At 43.7% G+C, this 22501-nt stretch overlaps 1 long non-coding RNA gene across 1 annotated transcript in view; it reads left to right on the plus strand.

Annotated features, from left to right (window-relative positions):
- LOC146857999 (uncharacterized) overlaps positions 1 to 22501 on the plus strand; it is a 406095-nt gene that overhangs the window by 163816 nt on the left and 219778 nt on the right. The window contains exon 3 of the long non-coding RNA XR_014979635.1: positions 10622 to 10683. This is a non-coding gene — a long non-coding RNA (uncharacterized LOC146857999). The remainder of the gene's footprint in view (positions 1 to 10621; positions 10684 to 22501) is intronic.

Consider the following 22501-nt stretch of genomic DNA (forward strand, 5'->3'; position numbering starts at 1 on the left):
AGCCTACCCCGCACCCTCCAGCCGCCTGTCCCCGACCACATAAACTTCTTGGCCCGCTTCTCCTCCCTGCCTTCCCCCCACCAAGCGGCGTTCAGTTGCAGCACCTCGCACCAACCCTCAGCCGGTAGCCTCCGGTCTCCACGCTCAGGCAATGGAATTAAGGAACTACTTAAAAAAATATAAAGTCTCCCATTCAGTTTCAACAAGAAAATGATAACATACTACCTGGCAGCTCAAAGTTGTTTTTTTCATAGCAACATAGTTTGATTAAATAAAACGCTATTTGCATTTGTTTAAGGTAATTCAATAAATAACATTCCGAGCTTACAAATAAAAAAAAAAAATACTACTGCAGACATATTGAGGGACAGTTCCCTGTCGTCCAGGACTTTAAGTGGGATTTAAAAACTGGGAGCTCTAAGGGGCGTGGCCAATGTAATTAAGGGCGGGGCTTCAAACGAGTGATTAAAACACGTAAACTAAAAATCTGTGTTTCGCATAGTGTGCGATACTACTGGTATTTTGCTATTTCTGCTAGGCAGCCAGATATATAATACAACTACTAACATTACACCTACAATAAACTAGGACTATTAACTTTGTCAATCGTTCTTAGATGCACATGCTAAATAAACAACCACTTTGGCTTCCTTATATATAATATTGCAAATGCTTCAGTTGTGAATTTATGAGACAGTAAAAGAACTAAAACGAGTCCCAGGAACATTGATCCTCACGCAAGATTGCTACCAAGCGTTACTTTTTATTTTATTTTTTATTAATGTAAGTGAGTGAAAGGGAGCACTGGACACGCAGTGGCCCAAGCTTCCCACTTAAAGCACCAGTACCTGCAAAAACCCACCCAGGAAAAATAAGCATTGGCAGTGCCAATAGGTCTCACCTGTGGGAGAGCTATAGGCTATGTACATTTATTTTATCAGTTTTGTACACCTGATTAGCTGCTGTGCAGCATGGCTGAAAGTTAGAAAAACAACAAGCATTTGCAATGCAATAGGTCTCGCAATTATGCAAGTTTGAGCTATTGGCACTGTAAATGACAATGCCTCTTATTTATGTTTTTGTTTGTAAAACATAAATAAAACGCATTGTCAATTACAATGCCAATAGCTCAAACTCCCGTAAATGCGAGACCTATTGCATTGCAAATGCGTGTTGCCCTTGCTCTTAAAGTCAAATTACAATATGTTTCAAGCACATTTGGCTTTCAATGTAAAAAGAGCATGGAGTGCATACTTTTCCTTTTTCAATCACATACCTGTAACACGCTTCAGTTAATTCTCTGATGGCTGACTACAGTTGTTCCTGGTCCAGTTTAATCCTTTTCTTCACAATGGATGTATCCCTCATCATTATGCCTCTTAAGGAGGCCTTACTCACTGTTCGGAGGACCTGTGGTGAGGAGACAGGGCTTCTTTTTTACTTAAAATATGTTTCACGGGTCTTCTTTTCATCTGGCATCATGTACTTAGAAGTAATCGTTCTCCAGACTTTGCATGGATGTTCTATGGATTGTCTATTTATATATTATGTAGTCGCCGGACATCAGTCATGGTGTGATCTTCCATCCCTGCTCTGTCACCCGCATTTGGCCTCGGGATGTATAGATAAATTCAAATCTTTCAAATATAAATGAATCTGTGTGACCGAGATCTGGTAACAATCTGGACAGTCATGACATAAGAGGCTCAGGTCGTATATGGAGCCTATGGCTAGGGCCTTATACATAAAAGATAATTTAACAAAAACATGCCTCCTTCGGGGTCAGTGTAAGTTTTTACAATTCTATGGGCCAGCAATTTCTTGATCAGTTTAGCCATTCTGCATCTCTTCGAGCTATTTGAAGAAAGGGGGATGGGGTTGCAACAAGGTGGTTCAACTACTATATATCAATTTACCGGTGCTCGATGCGTTTCTTGAAGGGGGCATTGTCAGTTGTTTTGGAGGATGGGTAATATAAAATTTTCTTTCTTTCGGTTACACCAGAAAGGCCATTAACAGGGTGATGGTAAATGGAAAAGGGCAACCTTGAAACTAAAGCTGCCTTGGAGTTATAGCTGTATGTAAGGGGTCAGCCATGCTGAACGATGTTGATGAGGGAGCACATCATGACCTTAATGGCAAATAAGCAAATGTATTTGGTTGAGATGAATAGATAGGGTAGTTAGGGTGTGCAGATAGGATGGGTAGTGTTGACTGGGGAGAGATGTGACCGGTCTACAAAAATAGACTGGAAAGTCATCATGCAACAGGATGAAGTACTAATGTGAATTGTGCTTTTATCAGTGAGAAGTCGAGTAATTCCTTGGCACGCTATGCCAACCACCACCAGCCATCAATGTGACTTGGTTGGCGGTATGAGGAGAAGGTGTGGGTACAATTAAGCGTAGTAGACTGCAAGTTTAGATGAATTCGGAGCATGAATGGGAGTGGCAAGGGAGCGAAGAAGGATACATCTCTTACTCACAAAGTGCATATGACCATTGTGGAAGAAGGGTGGGGTAACCTGGCCGTGTGAGTGGACTGCCAACTGATACAATCGTAGATGGCATGGATGACTGTAAAGGGGTAAACAGTGTTCTCTGTGTCGAGGACAGCATTTTTCAGACAATCGGGTTAACAAAAATCTAAAATAATGAGATTAAGGAACTCCAGTTTTGCTTCCTTATGTTAAGGGTTGGTTAGGCATTAGACTGACTGTCTACGTGTGTTTCAAAGGAGATCTGGGTTTATCTCTGTCTCTGGCAAGTCTCAATCTGTGCTTGATTTGTAATAGAATAAGTGCTGGGGCCCAAAGTTTTGCTCCGAAGGAGGCGCTATTGAACGTAAGCATGCTGAATACCAAAGGGTACCAAGGTCTTGATTCCAACTCAGGACTCTTTAATTCACCACAGATAGTGCCCGCCCCTTTAACTTACTCTTACATGTTCCTTCGTTTTCCCTATGTCATGGTTTTTATGACCTTCTCGTTTTTCTTGTGTGTTTTCCCTTTCTTGCTCGGGGTCAAAGTCTGAGGCAGAAAAATACATGCTGGTCCCTAAACATGTGCCCTGGTGGCCCCTCTTCCAACCCCGGCCCCAATTAAGCACTGGTCCCAAGAATATGATAACAAATACCCTTGTCTGCTGTCTTGCATTTTTGTGAGATATTCAGATTTGTTTTGGATTGGTGTGTCTTTTTGTTTCTCCATCGGCAGGGGGCAGAGTTCCCAATCAGTGTGTTTCAACCTGTCAAGAAAACATTCTAGCTCCTCTGTTTCAGTGTTTTCTTCGGAGTGACCATCAATTGTCACCATAATGGTGGCTAGTTCAAGTAATAAGTGCATTCTTAATGTCTCATTGGTGTCAGCCAGGGGACAAGTGCCGGAAACTCTTAGCATCTTCTGTTTGTCTCAATGGAGGACACTGCAGAGAGGTGGATCTGGTGGCCAGAAAAGGAGAAGGGTTCTTTGCTCTCAGCAGTTTGGAGGACATATCGAGATTCCCGGTGCTTCACGGAGCAGGCAATGACGGATCTCGGTTGGAGGGACTTGGCCATGCTCCAAGGGTGTATCCAGTGAGCTCTGTAAAATTCAAGGGGCGATGAAAAAGTGTTCGCACTGCAGGTCAAACAAGAAATGCCGAATGAGATTCCTCGCATCATCTCCCTCATATTTGTCTAGAATACCATGGCATCTTAATATTATTGATTTGTGATTGATCGTGCAAATTAACGAGGTGTCATATTATATCTGTTTATCCATATCATCAGCGATTTATAAATATGATCAAGTGAAAAAGTGCTATGTCTGTTCTGATTAACCTAATTTCAGGTGCCATTTCTGAAATGTTGCCCTTTACTTCTGCCACTGAGGTGCCCATGGCAGTTACATCCCTCAGGATTAGTGGTAACAAAATATCCAGCAACTGTGCTGCGGCTGAAGGCTGTATTGAGTTAGTTTCGGTGATCGCCTCCGAGTGTCATCACTGGACATCATGAGGGACGCGAAACACTTGGTAGCAAACGATAGGTTAGCAAGGATGGAGGCCTGCGAGGGACAACATTTCTTTGTGATGATAAAACAGGAGGGGGATCCTTTTTTTAGGTCTCGCCTGAGACAGCGCTTTAGCGCTGCTCTGGCGAGACTTATAGTAAGCACTTTTGGAAGTGCAAACGAGTGCTTTCAGGCCGCCAACTACTGTGCATGTGTGCCGGGCGCGCGCACCATTTGGCAGCCTGAAAGCACTCGTCTTTCACTTTCGCCTGTCACACAGCCGATCACTTACATTTCGAGGGCGCTTTGATGTTTTCAGTGAGCCGCGCGGCCACTGAGGACATCAAAGCGCCCGTGAACACCATTTGCCACCCCCACCTCTTCAGCCAACTTACTCGCCATGTCTGCTCTGTATTCTTGTGCCTCTTTTTGTAACTCAGGAGCAGTAACATTGTCGTGGTGTCACTAGGAGTTACTGCTAGTTTATCTTATGCAACTAACAACGATTGCCAAAGCCAATAGTCCTAACTTGTTGTAGGTATCATGTTACTTGTTGTGTGTAGCTGTAAACACGTAGCTACAGCCGCCCACCTAGTGCTTAATTTGTAACAAATAAGTGCTGGTGTTTTAATGAGGCAGAAGCTTTACACTTTATACTTTTTTTTATTTTGCGTAACACAGAGGACATCAACTGAAATTTAATAGTGGCTTGGCTACAGCCACTTTCCCAGTGCTTAATTTGTAACAGAAGAGGTGCCGGGGCTCTGATTAGGTGGCAACTTTACACAGCATGTTGTTTTGTTTAGCCTGCCTAACACAGAGCACACAAACCGGAAAAATGGGGAGGGGATGTTCTTTAAAGGCCACTACTGCTAACTTACGAGTTTTGAAACCAGGTTTTAATGTCTGAATATGCTTAATAGCCTGTGATTGTGGACAAATTAGTTGATATTTCTATAGACACAAACATAAATATGACCTAAAGTGGAGCTACGTTATTATTTTATTTGTGTGTAGCTGCAAACACGTAGCTACAGCCACCCTCCTAGTGCTTAATTTGTAACAAAGGAAGTGCCGGTGTTTTGATGAGGCAGCAGCTTTACACTGTATATGTCTTTATTTAGTTTGCGTAACACAGAGCATATAAACTAAAATTCAATAGTGTCTTGGCTACAGCCACTTTCCTAGTGCTTAATTTGTAACCAAAGAGGTGCCGGGGCTTTTATCATGTTGAAGCTTTACAGAGCATGTTTGAATGGTTAGCCTGCCTAACACAGAGCACAGAAACCCTACAAATGGGGAGGACATGTTGTTTAAAGGCCAAAACTGCTACATGCCACACACTGATGCACGCCACACACTGCTGCACGCCACACACTGTTGCATGCCGCTGCACACCACACACTGCTGCACGCCACACACTGCTGCACGCGTAACACTGCTACACGCCACACACTGCTGCACGCCACACACTGCTGTACGCCACACACTACTGCATGCCACACACTACTGCATGCCACACACTGCTGCACGCCACACACTGCTGCACGCCACACACTGCTGCACGCCACACACTGCTGCACGCCACACACTGCTGCATGCCGCCACACACTGCTGCACGCCACACACTGCTGCACACCGCACACTGCTGCAACCGTGACACTGCTACATGCCACACACTGCTGCACGCCACACACTGCTGCACGCCACCCACTGCTGCACGCCACACACTGCTGCACGCCACACACTGCTGCACGCCACACACTACTGCACGCCACACACTACTGCACGCCACACACTGCTGCACGCCACACACTGCTGCACGCCACACACTGCTGCATGCCTCCACACACTGCTGCACGCCACACACTGCTGCACGCCACACACTGCTGCACACCGCACACTGCTGCAACCGTGACACTGCTACATGCCACACACTGATGCACGCCACACACTGCTGCACGCCATACTTTTTTTTTATTGTGCGTAACACAGAGGACATAAACTGTAATTTAATAGTGGCTTGGCTACAGCCACTTTCCCAGTGCTTAATTTGTAACAGAGGAGGTGCCGGGGCTCTGATTAGGTGGCAACTTTACACAGCATGTTGTTTTGTTTAGCCTGCCTTACACAGAGCACACAAACCGGAAAAATGGGGAGGGGATGTTCTTTAAAGTCCACTACTGCTAACCTACGAGTTTTGAAACCAGGTTTTAATGTCTGAATATGCTTAATAGCCTGTGATTGTGGACAAATTAGTTGATATTTCTATAGACACAAACATAAATATGACCTAAAGTGGAGCTACGTTATTATTTTTATTTGTGTGTAGCTGCAAACACGTAGCTACAGCCACCCTCCTAGTGCTTAATTTGTAACAAAGGAAGTGCTGGTGTTTTGATGAGGCAGCAGCTTTACACTGTATGTGTCTTTATTTAGTTTGCGTAACACAGAGCATATAAACTAAAATTCAATAGTGTCTTGGCTACAGCCACTTTCCTAGTGCTTAATTTGTAACCAAAGAGGTGCCGGGGCTTTTATCATGTTGAAGCTTTACAGAGCAGGTTTGAATGGTTAGCCTGCCTAACACAGAGCACAGAAACCCTACAAATGGGGAGGACATGTTGTTTAAAGGCCAAAACTGCTACATGCCACACACTGATGCACGCCACACACTGCTGCATGCCGCTGCACACCACACACTGCTGCACGCCACACACTGCTGCACGCCACACACTGATGCACGCCACACACTGCTGCACGCCACACACTGCTGCACGCCACACACTGCTGCACGCCACACACTGCTGCATGCCACACACTGCTGCATGCCGCCACACACTGCTGCATGCCGCCACACACTGCTGCATGCCACACACTGCTGCATGCCGCCACACACTGCTGCATGCCGCCACACACTGCTGCATGCCGCCACACACTGCTGCATGCCACCACACACTGCTGCATGCCACCACACACTGCTGCACGCCACACACTGCTGCACGCCACACACTGCTGCACGCCACACACTGCTGCACGCCACATACTGCTGCACGCCGCACACTGCTGCAACCGTGACACTGCTGCATGCCACACACTGCTGCATGCCACACACTGCTGCATGCCACACACTGCTGCACGCCACACACTGCTGCACGCCACACACTGCTGCACGCCACACACTGCTGCACGCCACACACTGCTGCACGCCACACACTGCTGCACGCCACACACTGATGCACGCCACACACTTCTGCACGCCACACACTGCTGCATGCCGCTGCACGCCGCATGCCGCTGCATGCCACACACTGCTGCACGCCACACACTGCTGCACGCCGCACACTGCTGCATGCCGCACAATGCTGCACACCGCACACTGCTACACGAAACACTGCTGCAGGCCACACACTGCAGCACGCCACACACTGCTGCACGCCACACACTGCTGCATGCCGCTGCACGTCTCACACTGCTGCACGTCTCACACTGCTGCACGCCGCACACTGCTGCACGCCGCACACTGCTGCACGCCGCACACTGCTGCACGCCGCACACTACTGCACGCTGCACACTGCAGCACGCCACACACTGCAGCACGCCACACACTGCTGCAAGCCACACACTGCTGCATGACGCTGCACGCCACACACTGCTGCCCGCCGCACACTGCTGCCCGCCGCACACTGCTGCCCGCCGCACACTGCTGCACGCCGCACACTGCCCACATCTGCTGCACGCCGCACAATGCTGCACGCCGCACACTGCTGCACTCCCCACACTGCTTTTATGCGAGTTTATGCTACTGACATTGTAAATGACAATGCCTTTTGTTTGTTTTAAGACCAAAACATAAATAAAAGGAATTGTAATTTTACAATGCCAATAGCTCAAACTCTTATAATTGCGAGACCTATTGCATTGCAAATGCTTGTACTCCCCTTAGTTTCAATTCGTAACTGATCGCAAAAGCACTTTTACAATCGTTAAATGCTTTTTCGACCCGTGAAAGGGCTTGTATACATTTCAAAGGGGTGTTTGCAGTCGTACCCCATGTGTTTTTGCGAATTAAAGGTTTTTGCGACCACAGAATACTTTTGTTTGTGAGGCGTTTTGTATTCAATGAACTGCTTATTCTCTTTCAGGATTGTTGACTTCAAGCACCCATAGAGGGCGGGAGCTGAGCCCAGGCACATTTGGTGGTGATTTCCGAACTCCAAAATACACCTCTAAACATATTTTCTTTTAACGCAAATGCAGGCCACTGATTGTATTTGCAAACTATGATTGTTATTCGTTAAGGGATATCCAGCATGAATAAGGCTGCATTTATATTGGACACGGCATGTCTGCTGCATTAACTTATGAACGTAACATAGATCTGGACAAAATATTTTTTTAGTAAAAATAATATTTGCTGTTAATCCGTCTCTTGAGTCTGAAGTCAAATCTTTCAGAAACTTTTAGAATATACATTTCCTTGCGACGGCGTTCGGAGAGATATTGATGTTCAGCTTTCACTGTTTAAATTTACATAGATTTCTGCCTCGCGGGAGTTTTCACTGTGCCTGACTCGGGCTGATAAGGAAAATGGAGCACCTTTATCTCCAGAAATGTCAGCTGCCGCGATGATGCATTACTCGAGCTTCCCTCCTTCAAGAATGACAGGGAAACAAAAGCGGAGTTCTTTGCAGTCTGAGCTCGTGACACCGCGGCTGTAGCGACCATTGAAAGCGGACAATGCCCATTGTGTCTGTGGAGTGTCTACTCTGGGTCACCAGTGCAAAGGTATTCCTTCGTGAACGGGGTATATTTGTAGTCGGATCATGTGGCAAGGCCCTTGTGCCCATGGAATGCGCCCTACGCTGGAGTCAACTCTCATCTGAGACACTGCGCTCTTAGAAGAATTCGCCACCAGCGCCAGGACACCTCCGGGTGACCCTGCGCTTTATTAACTGGATTAACATAACATAACATACTGTCACTGCAAGGGGGGGGGGGCACCTTCTAAAGTGAAACGCAGAGCTTCACTATACTGGGAGGCACAGAATGATTGTCTGCAAAGTGTGTCAAGATTGCTCTGACTTACTCACTTTACAGTGCAAAAGTAACTTTAAGGAACCTTTATCACCAAATACACAAAGCATGTTTCCTACTTAAAAAGAGCAACACACCAAAGACAATAAGTGATAAATAACCTTAATATAAATCCGGACGGTACCCAGTGTTCTAGCATGCACATCTTTGGAGGCCAGTATGCGAAAGGCCAGTTGTTCCAAATGTGGTCCTTTGCATGAGCCAATGGTTTGTGAGAAAAGCATGTTATGGATTTCATTTAGACTCACCATCTCACTCAATGCGCGGATGGAGATCCTGCTATTGTACACACGTGTATCACCTTCTTCATGTTGTCACCTGTTGACACCGGTGCCACAGTCCCTGCATGAGATGTCTCGGTTCTTTGGTCTGCGTGCCCCTACACAACCATAGCATGAGGCTGCTACATGGGCTCAATAAAAGAGACATGCCAGGGGCTCATGAGACAACCTGGAACCCGTACTGGGTGCAGGTGTGTCCTTGTGCTCTCAACTAAGGGCGATGCTTGGAGCTATTGAAGGCAGCACAATCCACTTGGAGCGCGACTCACAGGTGGCCACAATAAACAGGCACCCAATGGCAGAGTGCAGGGCTTGAAATCCAAGCGGTTGGCACACAGGTCTCCTTGGAATATCAAGATGAAGAGTGCCTAGCATAATAATTCCCATTTGTAAAGCGCAAACATATCACCCCTTAAGGTTTCAAGGCGAGCTATGGTCCAGAGTCAGGTGATGCTGAGCTGAGCAGCCTGCCGCCTCTGGGGATCCAACAGTGAGACTGCGCTCCAGAGTCAGCCGCTCTGGCCGCTGTGCCACACTTCTCCCCCAGCTGACTCCATTGTAATAGGTACCCAACTACAGGGCAGACATGCTCAGTGTGGAAAAACAATAATGTCCAGGGGGTCTGCAGGTCAGCAGGAGGAAGGAGATGTCAAGGAAGTTAGTTATTCCACTCGAGTTAGGTGGGTATGACAGGTAAAAGGTGAGGATGGCAATCACTGGCCCAAGAATGGGATGGAAGAGTTGGAAAGCAAAGAACACTTGAAATCAAAAAGTCAAAGTCATGAGGATAAATGACCTTTTATCATGTCACTCTTCATACATTGGTCTCAGTTCGCTCAATCCCCCAAAATAAAGCAACTTTAAAAATATTTTCGCGCCACTGACCAACTATTTTATTCCTTGGACATAATATGCATTGGTGAAGTCGGCGTATTTGGCTTGTTTTACACTGTAAAAACCACACGATGATGGATGGAATATTTAAATTAATCTCAGCGACTGGCAATCGCTAGAGCCATGTTTCAGTCCATCATTTTTCGCCCACAGTGCTACTTTACATAAAAGCCCCGTGGAAAGGTGGATGAGAATAAATTCTAGGAAACTTAGATTTAAGCCTTTAAGCAATTGTTATTTATGTCTTTGTCAACCTAACGGACACAGGTTTTGTTTTCAATCAGGGAAAGTTTTTGAAATTGTTGTTTGGGTCTCGCCCTTTCTTGATGGTTTTATGCCTTTCTTTTCTTCTTTCAAGGTGAGAAGTAGGCGATCCACCGGTCAGCAGTGCCTTGAGAGGAGAAGTAGGCAGGATCGAAGGTAAGCGTAAAAAAACCGCAAAAAAAAGAACAATAAGCAAACGACAACAACCTAGTAAATCCGGCTTTCTTTCTGTCTGCGCCTGTTCCTAACTAGACGGGTCTACCATACTCCCTTGTTTGGGTAGACTCTTATTTCTGTGGTTACCATGGGTGGCACTTTGTTTAGGTAAGCAGCCACATATAAAAAAGAAAACCAGAAAAACAAAAGAAGGCGCTGTTAACAAGGATATAGGGTGGTTTTTCTTTCACCTTGAGCCGGCTAGCGATCTGTCAGGGAAGTGGGCCCTCTTTTATGGCCAAAGGGGCGCATCTATTTGACACAAGATTCGTTCCCACTTTAAAAGAAATCCGAAGGATCTGCCCTTTTACTCGATTGGGCCTGGCAGTCGGAATGAAAGCACTCAGGTTTCACCCCTTTTCCCTTTCCTGCGTCTCCCTGGGTGCATATAAAAGCCTCTCCCGCTGTAGTCCTCCTGTTTATACACAAGCCACAGCAGAGTCAGTTGGCCTGGAACACAGCAGGGAGGGATGGTGATAGGTAATGAATTAAAACGAAGAAGGGCTCAGTGTAATGCAATTACTGGCAAGTAATTGAAGCATTATGATTGTGTCATATGCTGATGACACTCAGCTTCTTATCACTCCGTCAAAAAATGCCCCCCAGATGGCTACGTCTCTTAGCCTCTGCCTGGCAGAAGTTGCAAAGTGGATGGACCTACATTGCCTGAAGCTTACTGCAGGAAAACCAGAGGTTTTGACTTTGGATAACCAGGTGAATAATTGGTCTTGGACCTGGTGGTCCAAGGAGCTAGGTCCTGTTCCAGAAGCCAAACCCAACGTCAAGAATCTTGGCATTTGCGTGGATGAAAGATTATCGTTCGAAAACCAAATCTAGGCGGTGGCGGGAAAGTGTTTTGGACTTTTGAAAATGCTGAGGAAAATAATGTGCTATTTACTAGCAGAAACCAGGAGGACAGAGGTTGAGGCCATGATAGTGTCAAGTCTGGAAAACTGTATTGTGTTATATCTTGGAGTGACACAAGTAGACTCAACAGATTGTAAAGAGTGCAGAGTGCGGCTATTAGGCTCATTCTGATTCCACCCAGGTAGGCGCACATAAAGGATGTGCTCTGGCAGCTTCACTAGCTCCCTGTGAGACACAGAGAGGCCTTTAAAGCCTCATGCTTTTGTTATAAAGCCATGAAAAATAAAGGGCAACCACTGGTGAGAAATTACATACCCCAGACAAATCTCAGGTCAGTTGGCTGTAGTGCTTGCTAGCACCTACACTGTGGAATGCTCTCCCCCTAGAAGTTTGGCAGGACCAGTCAGAGGAAATGTTCAGAAAAAAACTTAAAACATGGCTCTTCAGATTAGGATGTGGGAGGGGGTTGAAAACTCCACGTAGATGGGTGGGCTTTGCTACGGAGTACTGGGACACCTCTTTTGAGGTAGCTATGTGCTCTAGAATTCTCATCTCTTTATCATTACCTCTTCATCTCCTTGCTTTAATTCCTTACAAAATGAAAAATACCAGGTAAAAAAAGCAAGGATAAATCACATTTCAGTTAACAGAATTGAATTGATAAAGACATGTTTCCTTATTACTTCATAGAGGAAATAATCTTTAAACCAAATACATGCATGAACTCCACCTCCAGCATTAATATGCAATATTTAACAAAGGCAGAAGGTGAAGCCCAGGTCACAGCTCTACAAATCTCTGCTATGGAGGTTCCCTGCACTTCCACCAATGTGGTTGACCTTCCTCTGGTCGACCCCCCCTGGACTGCCAGAGGAGAAGGGTTCTCTGTCTCTTTACGGGCCAAAGCAATCAAAGAATATTAACTAAGGGTCTGAACTGTAGGTTTGGCTCCTCTCTTTGGCTGGATCATAGTTCACAAAAAAACAAAGATGAAGTCCTGAAATCCGACACCCTCTCAAGATAACAAAACATAAATCTTCTCACATCTAACAAGTGTAAATGCTTGTCTTCTGAAAGATCAGCTGAAGGGAAAAAATGTGGGAAGGCCAGAAGCCTGTCTGAGATGGGTCAAATAGTTTGTTGTTTTCTAGAAAGCTAGCTAGCTCGCCATTTACCAATTTCTCCAAGATCTTTCACATACACGAAATCAATGATATAGGCTGATAGCTGGAGATAATGGTGGCGTTCATTCCCAATTTTTTGGCTAGGTGTGATAATAAGGCTTGCTTCTAAGTGTCTTGATAGTTAGCCTCTCGTAAGGATTGGTTAAAAACTTGAGTGAAGTAGGGGCATAATGTAGTAACTAGTTGGGAGTAAAGGAAGCGTGGACAGTGGTCAACATGGGAGCCCGATTTGATTTCAGTCATTAGCTGCGCTACCTGTTCTTCTGTGATAGCTTCAAAAGAACCCAGGTGGATAGTAGTATCCGGATGTGGTCCCATTGAATCCCATGAGAGTTTATCTAAAGAGGGTTATGTATCAAATGATAAATAGATGTTCTCAATTTCATCATTAAAAATGTTTTCCATTGCCTCACAGTGAGCTGCTGTGCGGATAAGGGTTTGGGAGAGACAGGTGGGTTGAGCAAGCTCTGATCATAATAATGCGACTTAGTCTTCTGGGAGCTGACGACTGATCGGGTTAATTTCTTTTGTCACATGGTATTGTAAGAGAAAAGGTGACTAGAAAATGGTCTGTCCAGGTCAATGGGGTTATGTCAAGAAGTTTGATAGCTTCTATATTTGTGAAAAAGAGGTCCAGCTATGTGTGTAGGGTCCATAATCCATTTTTTGGGCTGAGGCATACTCATGTTGTTCTCCAATTGTTTGCATAAGGGGTCATTAGTGATTTTATAATGAAGATTGCTTTCCCTGATAACTAAATAATGGTCATGCTTGAAGCTTAGACAAACTAGCTGAGATTGGAAGTTGGAGTCATTTGAGAGCAATAGACAGGTGGTCTATAAAGGACTGCGCCATCAAATAGCTTCTGTTATTTATGCGACAGCTGAAAAATTTACATTTCCTATTCTAATAGGTGGGGGATAAGCTCTGTAGTACATGTAAAGAAGTATTTAACTATAATAGCTAAGCCACCTCCAGCGCGGCCAATTCTATTGTGTTTTAATATTTTATAGCCTGCTGGTATAGTGATTGCCATGTAAGGGAGGGTGGACTCTTTTAACCAGATTTCTGTAATAAACACTAAATCTGGGTTAGAATCTGAGTTAATGTTCCAAATATCCAAACAGTATTTAGATAGGGACCGGCATTGAAATATACATTAATGTTGGATCTATCTCTCAGCACCCTCGTTTTTTGCCTCTAGTCATGAGCAACTAGACCACTGACCTGCAAAAGTGGCAGTCGAGTGGTCAGCCCTTTATGCTCAGTGTGGAATTAAAAACCTGCCACAGCCCTGAACCGTAAACAAATTCAAAGTTCCTCAAGTCTGAATGTCCCCAAATTAAAACTGTCGAAGCCCCTTATGATTTTGAATAGTTAAAAGATAGATGTAATAAAATTAGTAAAATAGCAGCAAAGTAGTGTGCAACAATGCAAGATAACAACAGTGAAAGTAAACTTTTCCTAAAGTGCCTAGTGCTCGCTAAATCTTTCAATTCACATAAATATAAATAATGAGTGACAGCAATTCACCTGAGCCGCGCTACACCCTCATTTTTATCACCCCTAGTCATGAACAATGAGACTGCTGACCTGCAAAGAAGGCGGGCGGATGGTCAGCCGTTTGGCTTCAGCATGGAATTAAAAACTTGCCACAGACTCAAACAGTAAAAAATTTCAAAGTGCTTCAAATCTGATTGTCTCCAAATAAAAACTGTCAAAGCCCTTTTTGATTTTGAATATTTAAAAAATGCTGGGATAAAAAGAGTAAAGTGGGAGCAAAGGAGTATACAACAATGAAGGATAACAAATGCAAATGCAAATAAACTTTTCTTAAAGTGGTTAGTGCTCGCTAAGTCTTGCAATTCACAAAAATAGAAGTAACAAGTGGCAGCGGTAGGCCATATTTTTTACTTTAAGCCGATCTCGCGTGACTAAATTTCTGCGGTTGGTGCTTTGACCTTTTAGGTGCTAGTTTTTACTAAAAAGGTGGAAAATTCATAACTCTGGATCTACTGATTTGACTTTTGTCATTTGGGTGTCAGATAACCTATTAAATTGCACTCTATTTTTCTAAATTGGTTTGGGATTTTTCTTGTGTTGTGTTTTCACTTTATTAATGTTTGTATGCTGCATAAATACTTTGCACATTGCCTCTCAGTTAAGCCTGACTGTTTTTTGTGCCAAGCTACACAGGGTTAATCACAGGATAATTTAGTGACTTTTTTGTGGTTCACCGTACAAGGAAATTTGGCTGTAACTTGACCAGGGGTTACAACCCAGTCAACCAACAACACAATTTCTCACAAAACTCCAAAGGTGAAGAGATCACTCTGCTCAGCCTGTTTGAAGCTGAATTTGTTGTCTAATTAATGTATATAGATAAAATCTGCATCACATTTTCTCTGCCCAAGAGAAAACCTTATCTGAAATCTTGTCCATAGAAACTGATTTTGTACCCCCTTGAGGCATCATATTGTCAGTCCTGACTAGAACCAAACCGTCTTTCAGAAGATGAGAAAAACCTGAGAGGGATAGTGGACTAGCTTCCAATTCCCTCCAGTTGGATGATTTAGCTCTCTGAGATGGCAACCAACGACCATGTAGCTTGTGGGACTCCATAAAAGCTGGCATAATTATTGAAGGGGTAGTGAAAACAACAGCATCCTTTGGAAAGGTTTTGCGATACTACCCACCACTGCAGCTCCTGAAAACTCTTTGGAGACACCGAAACTGCAGAGAAAGATCCTAAGATGTGGGTTTCCAATATTTCAGAATATATCTCATGAGCTTTTTTTAGGTGAAATCTTGCCCACGGAACCCAAAAAATTGTTACAGCCAGATCCCCCTGAACTTGTAACCAGTCCATTAATGTTGGAGAGGAGAGAGAAAGTAGCCTTAAAACAAGGCTCTGCATCTTCTGAATCCTATTCTCTGGAAGATACACAATCTCCAGATCAGTTCAGAGCCCTGCCTTGTTGAACATTTGATCCTGTGAAGGAAGCAGATGAGTGTTTTGTAATTTCACCAGGAAGCTGTTCTTCCTCAACACCAAACACATTCTTTCTGTGTGGGCCATGGCCATGACAAAAGAAGGAGAATGCACTAGTCAGTCATCCAGATAAGACCATACAAAGATCTATTACTGATTGAGCAATACTAACAGTGGTGCTAAGACCTTGGTGAACACATGTGGAGTTGATTAGCTTGAAAGGTAGGACCCTCGGCTGAAAGTGGCAATCTGTGACTGAAAACCAAAATAATCTATGGTCATTCACATAAATAGGGAAGTGCAAATATACTTCCTGAATATGAATAGTTGTTAGGAAGTCTCCTTTGGAGATTATGGCTATAATCATATGCAGTGTTATCATCCTGGAGTATCCTATTTTCACCCACAGGTTTACTTTTGTTTTGGTCTAACAATGGCCTGTGTTCTCCTGACGCCTTCTGCAACATAAAGAGAATCAAATAAACATCACTTCCTATTTCGTCTGGAGTAACCTTGACATTAACTTTCTTCTTTAGTAAAAAAAAAGTACTCCCTCCAAGAGATCATGTCTCTTGATGGGAATCCAGGAAATGGGAGTTAGGATGATGCCTGAGTCTTGAGGCCAGGAGTCAAAGGTTATTGAATACAGTGTCTTGATGATATTCAAAACCCATCAGTCTGTGATGTGCTTTTCCAAATCTTGTAAAAATCCAATATCCTTCCTTCGTCAACCTCTAGCATAAAAGGAGATTGGTAATAGTCAGGATTTATGTTTTGACCCACCCAACTGATTGGTTGACTCTGGATTCCTAGTGATCTCTGCCCTATGACCTGAAGGATTCAGATGCCCCTCCTTTATTAGGTAAAGTATGCTTCCTGTCCATGAGTGACTATTTTATCATGGAGTCAAGCTTATCTCCAAACAAGTTATGATCCGCGAACTGAATCTTTAGCAAGAAAGACGTCTCAGGGAAATCAGCTTTATCAGTCCCTCTTCCACAGGTTTCTTCTAGCCAACACTGCTGCCTCATAAGCCACTGCTGCTAATCTTACAATATCTGTAGAGATATCTGTTAAGAATTTAGCTTTCTGCTCCATTTGCACCAGTAGACCCGAATAGTCAGTGCCTTCCTGAATTGATATTGGTAGGTAGTCAAAATCCCTCACTAGGGACTGAGAAGTATACACAGCACAGGAGGCTGCTTTGACAACCGGATAGTTGGCCGTACACAACTTCTTAACACCACTGTGCACCTTTTTATCAACTGCATCCACCGGTGAACAGTTCTCCTGATTAACCGAAGTCTGTCCAATCAAGGGTGGCAGAATGGAGTCAACTTTGATGTTATGAGGAAAGATCTCCTCTTCACTTCCAAATCATTAGCATTTTGCAGAAACATGAGTATCATAGATTTATCAACCTCTTTCCATTGCCTCCAGATTAAGTCCTTGATATTGTCATGAATAGGCAATACAATTTGATGAGGCTTATACTGTGCTAAAAGAAGAACTGGCATAGATATTGGATCTAAGCTCAAAGTCTCTTCCAATATGATCAAGCAATTGAGGTATCTCCTCTCTCCACACATATTTGATCTTGGGCAACGTGATGGGTGTTCCAGAGTCCAAACTAGAGAAATAGCGCTCCTGAGATCTGTCCTTCAGCTTCTTCGTTTTTTTCTTTTCCTCTAATGCCTTTTTCTGTGAAGCCTTGACTACTGCCACCTCAATCAAATCCTGCACTTGAGAAACTAGCATTAATGCAGGACTACTAAGTGAAATGGATGTGAACCGCCTTGACCTGAGCATATCTGATTGGTCTCCTTCCTCCCCATAAGAGCAAGAAGATACATGCTTTATTTTCTTTTGTTTCTTTCTCTGCTTGCTGGACTCACCAATGAAACTACACAGAAAATATCTCTAAAGAAAAGAATATGGATCGGAAAAAGACCTGCTGTGAACAGACCGGTGGAAAGAATAACCACCAGCTCATTCCATCCATTCATTGACCTGGTGTGGTCACCAATCTACCGCCCAGGTCTCAGTATTGCCCAATGAGATCATTTGCTAAAGCTGATAAAAATATGCAGTTCATGCCCAGACCCTCCCACATTGTGAGATTCTGCTCCTGGATCTTGGTGCTTGGCTGTTATGGCCCACAATGGAGAGCTTTGCTCCACAAACTAAGCTCCACTCCGGGCGGCTCTTTCAATGCAGCATACCATGTGTTGGACAACGGCGGTTCCTATCTTGTCCACCTTCTCAACCCATCTTGCGGTACAGAGACTGATGATTTGGACTTCCTGAAACAGAGCAAACAATGACGAAAATACTGCGTTTGCTAACAGCTGGTATGCTTGCATAGTGGAATTTTTCTGGCTGGAAGGTTTCAGACAATAGCTGTAGCATTGATGCTACAGTGTGGGCAGGGACAGACACATCCTGTCCATGAACTGGAACTGGTCATTTGGTATTTACTGACCATTCATCTATAGGGTTTGTATGAGGGATATTTGCTTTAGGAGGACTCACTTCCTATGATACAATCTCCCTTGGCTGAGGAAGATAACTCCCTTCAATATTGATTTCCACAGCTTTGATAATGCTTATTAAATCCTTTCAAGCCATAAATTAGATTGGTATGCAAATTATTAAAAATTCAATGAAGATACCAACTGAGATACCATATTCCATGATTCTGTTTCATTCATTTGTTGTGGCCAATTTATCTGTTTTCAAGTTTACTAACCTAAAGATAGATTTAGTCAGAGAAAATCCATTCAGTTATGATTGAATGCTAAGAATTATCTTATTCCAGATCCTCATGTGATAATTGTTCGTCCCCTAAATAATCCAGTCCCTTTCAGCACAGAGCAAGATCCATCAGAGGACCTAATGAGATTAGTGTGGTAGCAGAGTTTATTCTGGGATAAATATCTCGATCATTTGAAGCAAAAATTCATGAGGCCCAATACGTTTAGCCTACAACACTGGCCAATCAGGAGAGGGCAGCTGGAAAGCTGGATTTTGGCTCATAGAAAAGAAAGTTTAATAACTTATTTTCTGTAATAGTTTGTCATAAGCCACCTACCTGGAACCCAGGTCATTCCAATGGGGCGACGACGTTTGTTCCTGAATCCTCTCGAGACTTGCCCTCGGTTTACAGAAGGAGTCAATGCTCTGGTGGCAAATACCAGGGGACATTGTTGGGATGAAGAAAGCGTGTGGAGTCAAAAAGATGGTGCGGCTCGTCTACTCAACCGCAACAGTGCAGCAGGCATTCACACTAGTAGGATGAATGGTACCGGTAGATATGCTATCAAAGACAAACAAATATTAAGGCTTTAGTCTAGTATTGGCTATATCTTTTAAGGTATCAGCTCACAAAAGCTTTTTATATCTCAATCAACCTTTAGTTTTGTTGTCATTTGTTTTCATATAGTCCATAAAGGTTCCTTTGTTTTTTTTTTAAACACAATTTTATTGAATTTTAAATCATAATAGTATATATGAAACATCTTCCATCCAATTGACCACTAGTTTTTGAGAGGCATCAATCATGAATACACAGGTTATCTCCAAGGTTTAAATGACATTATGGATAATCGTATACAAGAACACACATCAATACAGTGTAATTTTGTCTGGAGAGCAAAAGATAAGGAATTGTCAGGCCATTGATATAAAGAGATATCCGAATATTAGCAACATCGTAATTAGCCAATGAGCTATACATTACCAAACCAATACTAAAACATAAACCACCCCCTCCTCCCCTGTTCCTGGTCCACAAATTTACAACGTAACATAGCAAAAGATTATATAATACAAGAGGGAGGTAGTGATGGTATACAAGGTAGCACATCAATTCTATTCAATTTGAATGGACAAATCCATAATTAACTGCAAAAAAGGTTCTCGTGATGGTGCCTCTCAAGGTGAAGGACTGACACCTCACTACCAAGGATGCCCCTACAGTGAAATTTGAAAAATCCACTGATAAACTTAATTACTACGATTGCTCCCTGGCACTCTTAATTTCTATATTTTCATTTATGTATGGTAAAACATTTCTCTTAATTACAAATCAATGTAACAACTCACAGGAAAGACAATTTGAATTCCTATTTATTTCCTATCAACAATGTTACACTCCAGCATGGCCATCTTCATATGTCAACCAAAAAGACTTTGGATTAAGATCTTTGTGTGTGGAATTGGTTCATGTTGTACATTGTACTTTTACATACCACTCCTGGAGTGTAACATTGTTAATAAGAAATAAATAGGAATTCAAATTGTCTTTCCTATGAGTTGTTACATTGATTTGTAATTAAAAGAAATGTTTTACCACACATAAATGAAAATATAGAAATTAAGAGTGCCAGGGTGCAATCGTAGTAATATAGCAAAAGATTATATCCATTCAGTGAGAAACAAACAGTTTCAAAGCATATGTGTGTACATATCCCTAGGCCATCCGAGACATAAAGTGGTACGGCATTACTGAGTAGCAGATAGTCCAGCTCTTGGGGGATGCGGGAGGTGAGGGTGGGATGGGCCCACTCTGCGATGCTGGAGAAGTCAGCATATCTATGGCTTTAAATGTTTCAAGCTTGTGATCCCATTCCAGAGAAATAGGAATCTTGCGCAGTCATCTAAACTCTTCCTGTCTAATAATCGTACTCTCTGCAGTACCCCAGCGGATCATTTCTGTCTGCCATGAAATGAGTGTAGGGGGAAAAGCAGATTTCCATCGCATTGTGATGGCACGTTTTGCTATAAGTATGGCGAAGTCGTCAAATCTATACTGGACCTTCTGTTTCTTGGGTCACTTATGCAGTCCCAGCAGACAACTTTCTGCCGATGACCAGACAGCTGTACCAGTGACTTCCTGCACTCTGTAACTAATAGTTTGCCAGTATATGCGCAAACGCGGACACCCCCACAACATATGAAGTTGGTCTGCATCTGCTTCCTGACACCTAGGACAGGTGAGTTGTATGTTAGGAAATATATGATTATGGCGATGTGGTGTGAGGTATGCCCTATGTAAGATCATGTATTGTATGCTTTTAAATTTAGTGTTGCAGTAGACTTTCTTAGGAAATTCTAAAACAGAGGACCATTCCTTGTCTGTCACTTCCCTTCCTAGCTCAAGCGTCCATTTAACTCAGAGTGGCAGTAACAGTATCCCTGAATGTGCTTGAATACCTCTGTATAGTCAGTGAGTGAGGTGGCGTCCCTTCCCATTAGGTACATTGCATATACTAGTTCATCATTAGGGGGTTCAATCCCGCCACGGAACAACCAGTGTTTAATGTTATGAGAAATAGTTGCGTGTAGAAGAAACAGTGTCCGGGGTACCCCCTTTGCACAGATAAAATTACCATGATCTGCTAGTGTGCCCTCAATAAACAATGCTCCAATTGTTGACACACCTTCCTGAACCCATGGGGATAAAGCTCTTGTCGAGGTTAATCCAGTAGCAGTTAGTATCCCAAGCAAGGGAATGTTGGGAGAGTATGGGTTGGCCCTTTTGGTGTATTGAAGTGTCTTCTTCCAATACAGTAATGCAGTCTTGAGCAAGGGGGGAACTGTTGGTGGAATCCTAGTTTGGGGCAGGAACAAAGTGTAAAGAATACATCGTCCAAGAAGCTGAGATGTATAATGGATCTCCTCAATGTGTTGTCCCGCTAGCCAATAAGATAACCACTGCAGTTGACTGCCATGCAATAAGCTCGGAAATCAGGGGCTCCAAGGCCTCCCTCCTCAGGTCGCAGCTGTAACTTGGCAAGGCTGACCCTCCTATGTCCCTTGCCCCAAATAAGTTCTAACAGGAGTGTATGAAAAATTTGGGCTGGGATACTGATCAGCAGGTTGGTAAAAAAATATGGGAGGTGAGAAACCTTCACCATTTTAGAAATGGCTACTGTGCCCATCACCAACAGGGGCAGCGAGGTCCAAAAAGAAACCTAATTACGGAGTGATCTAATAGCCTTCAGCAATTTGCCATCTATAAGGTCTTGGAAGGTTCTATATATTTGTACACCTAGGTACTTAAAGGTGTCTGGGGCGGTAGTTAATAATAAGTCACCAAAAGACACAGACTCTGGGGCATCCGTATAGCGCATATAGAAAGCATATGATTTATTTTCGTTAATGGCCAGTCCCGATATCCGTTCAAAGTGTTGAAATATGGACGGGACAGGTTCAAGGTTGGTAGCAAGATTGTTAAGATATAAAATAAGGTCATCTGCATATGCGGACACTAAATGTGTGGTGTTATTGAGTGTAATCCCCCGATCTAAGGCGACTAAGTGTTCATGGGAAGCAGCCGTTGGGGCGCTATACGGGTTGCTATAGTATGTACAAAATGCCAGATTGATATCTGCCTGAGTAGAGTCAACAGTACCATCCGGAAGGGAGATTTCGGGACAGGGGAGGGAATGTCACGTATAAGACATGCTAATAGGGTCCCTGATTTAGCTGCTTCTTTATGACTATACTGTGTGTATGCGTTATAGTCTATTAGGCGAAGTCGCTCAAGGAGTTCCGCCTGTTTAATTCTGGCTTCTTGTAGCTGCGCCTGCTGAGATGGATGAGTAATGGCTGCGGTCTCTAGGTTGTGGAGAGAGTTCTCTACTGCAGCTAGGTTCTTGTGTGTTTCCTGCCGGGTTCCTACAGTAGCCCCTATTGCTGTGCCTCTAATCAC

The sequence above is a fragment of the Triturus cristatus genome, chromosome 3_2 (assembly GCF_964204655.1).
Source record: "Triturus cristatus chromosome 3_2, aTriCri1.1, whole genome shotgun sequence".
Taxonomy (NCBI): Eukaryota; Metazoa; Chordata; class Amphibia; order Caudata; family Salamandridae; genus Triturus; species Triturus cristatus.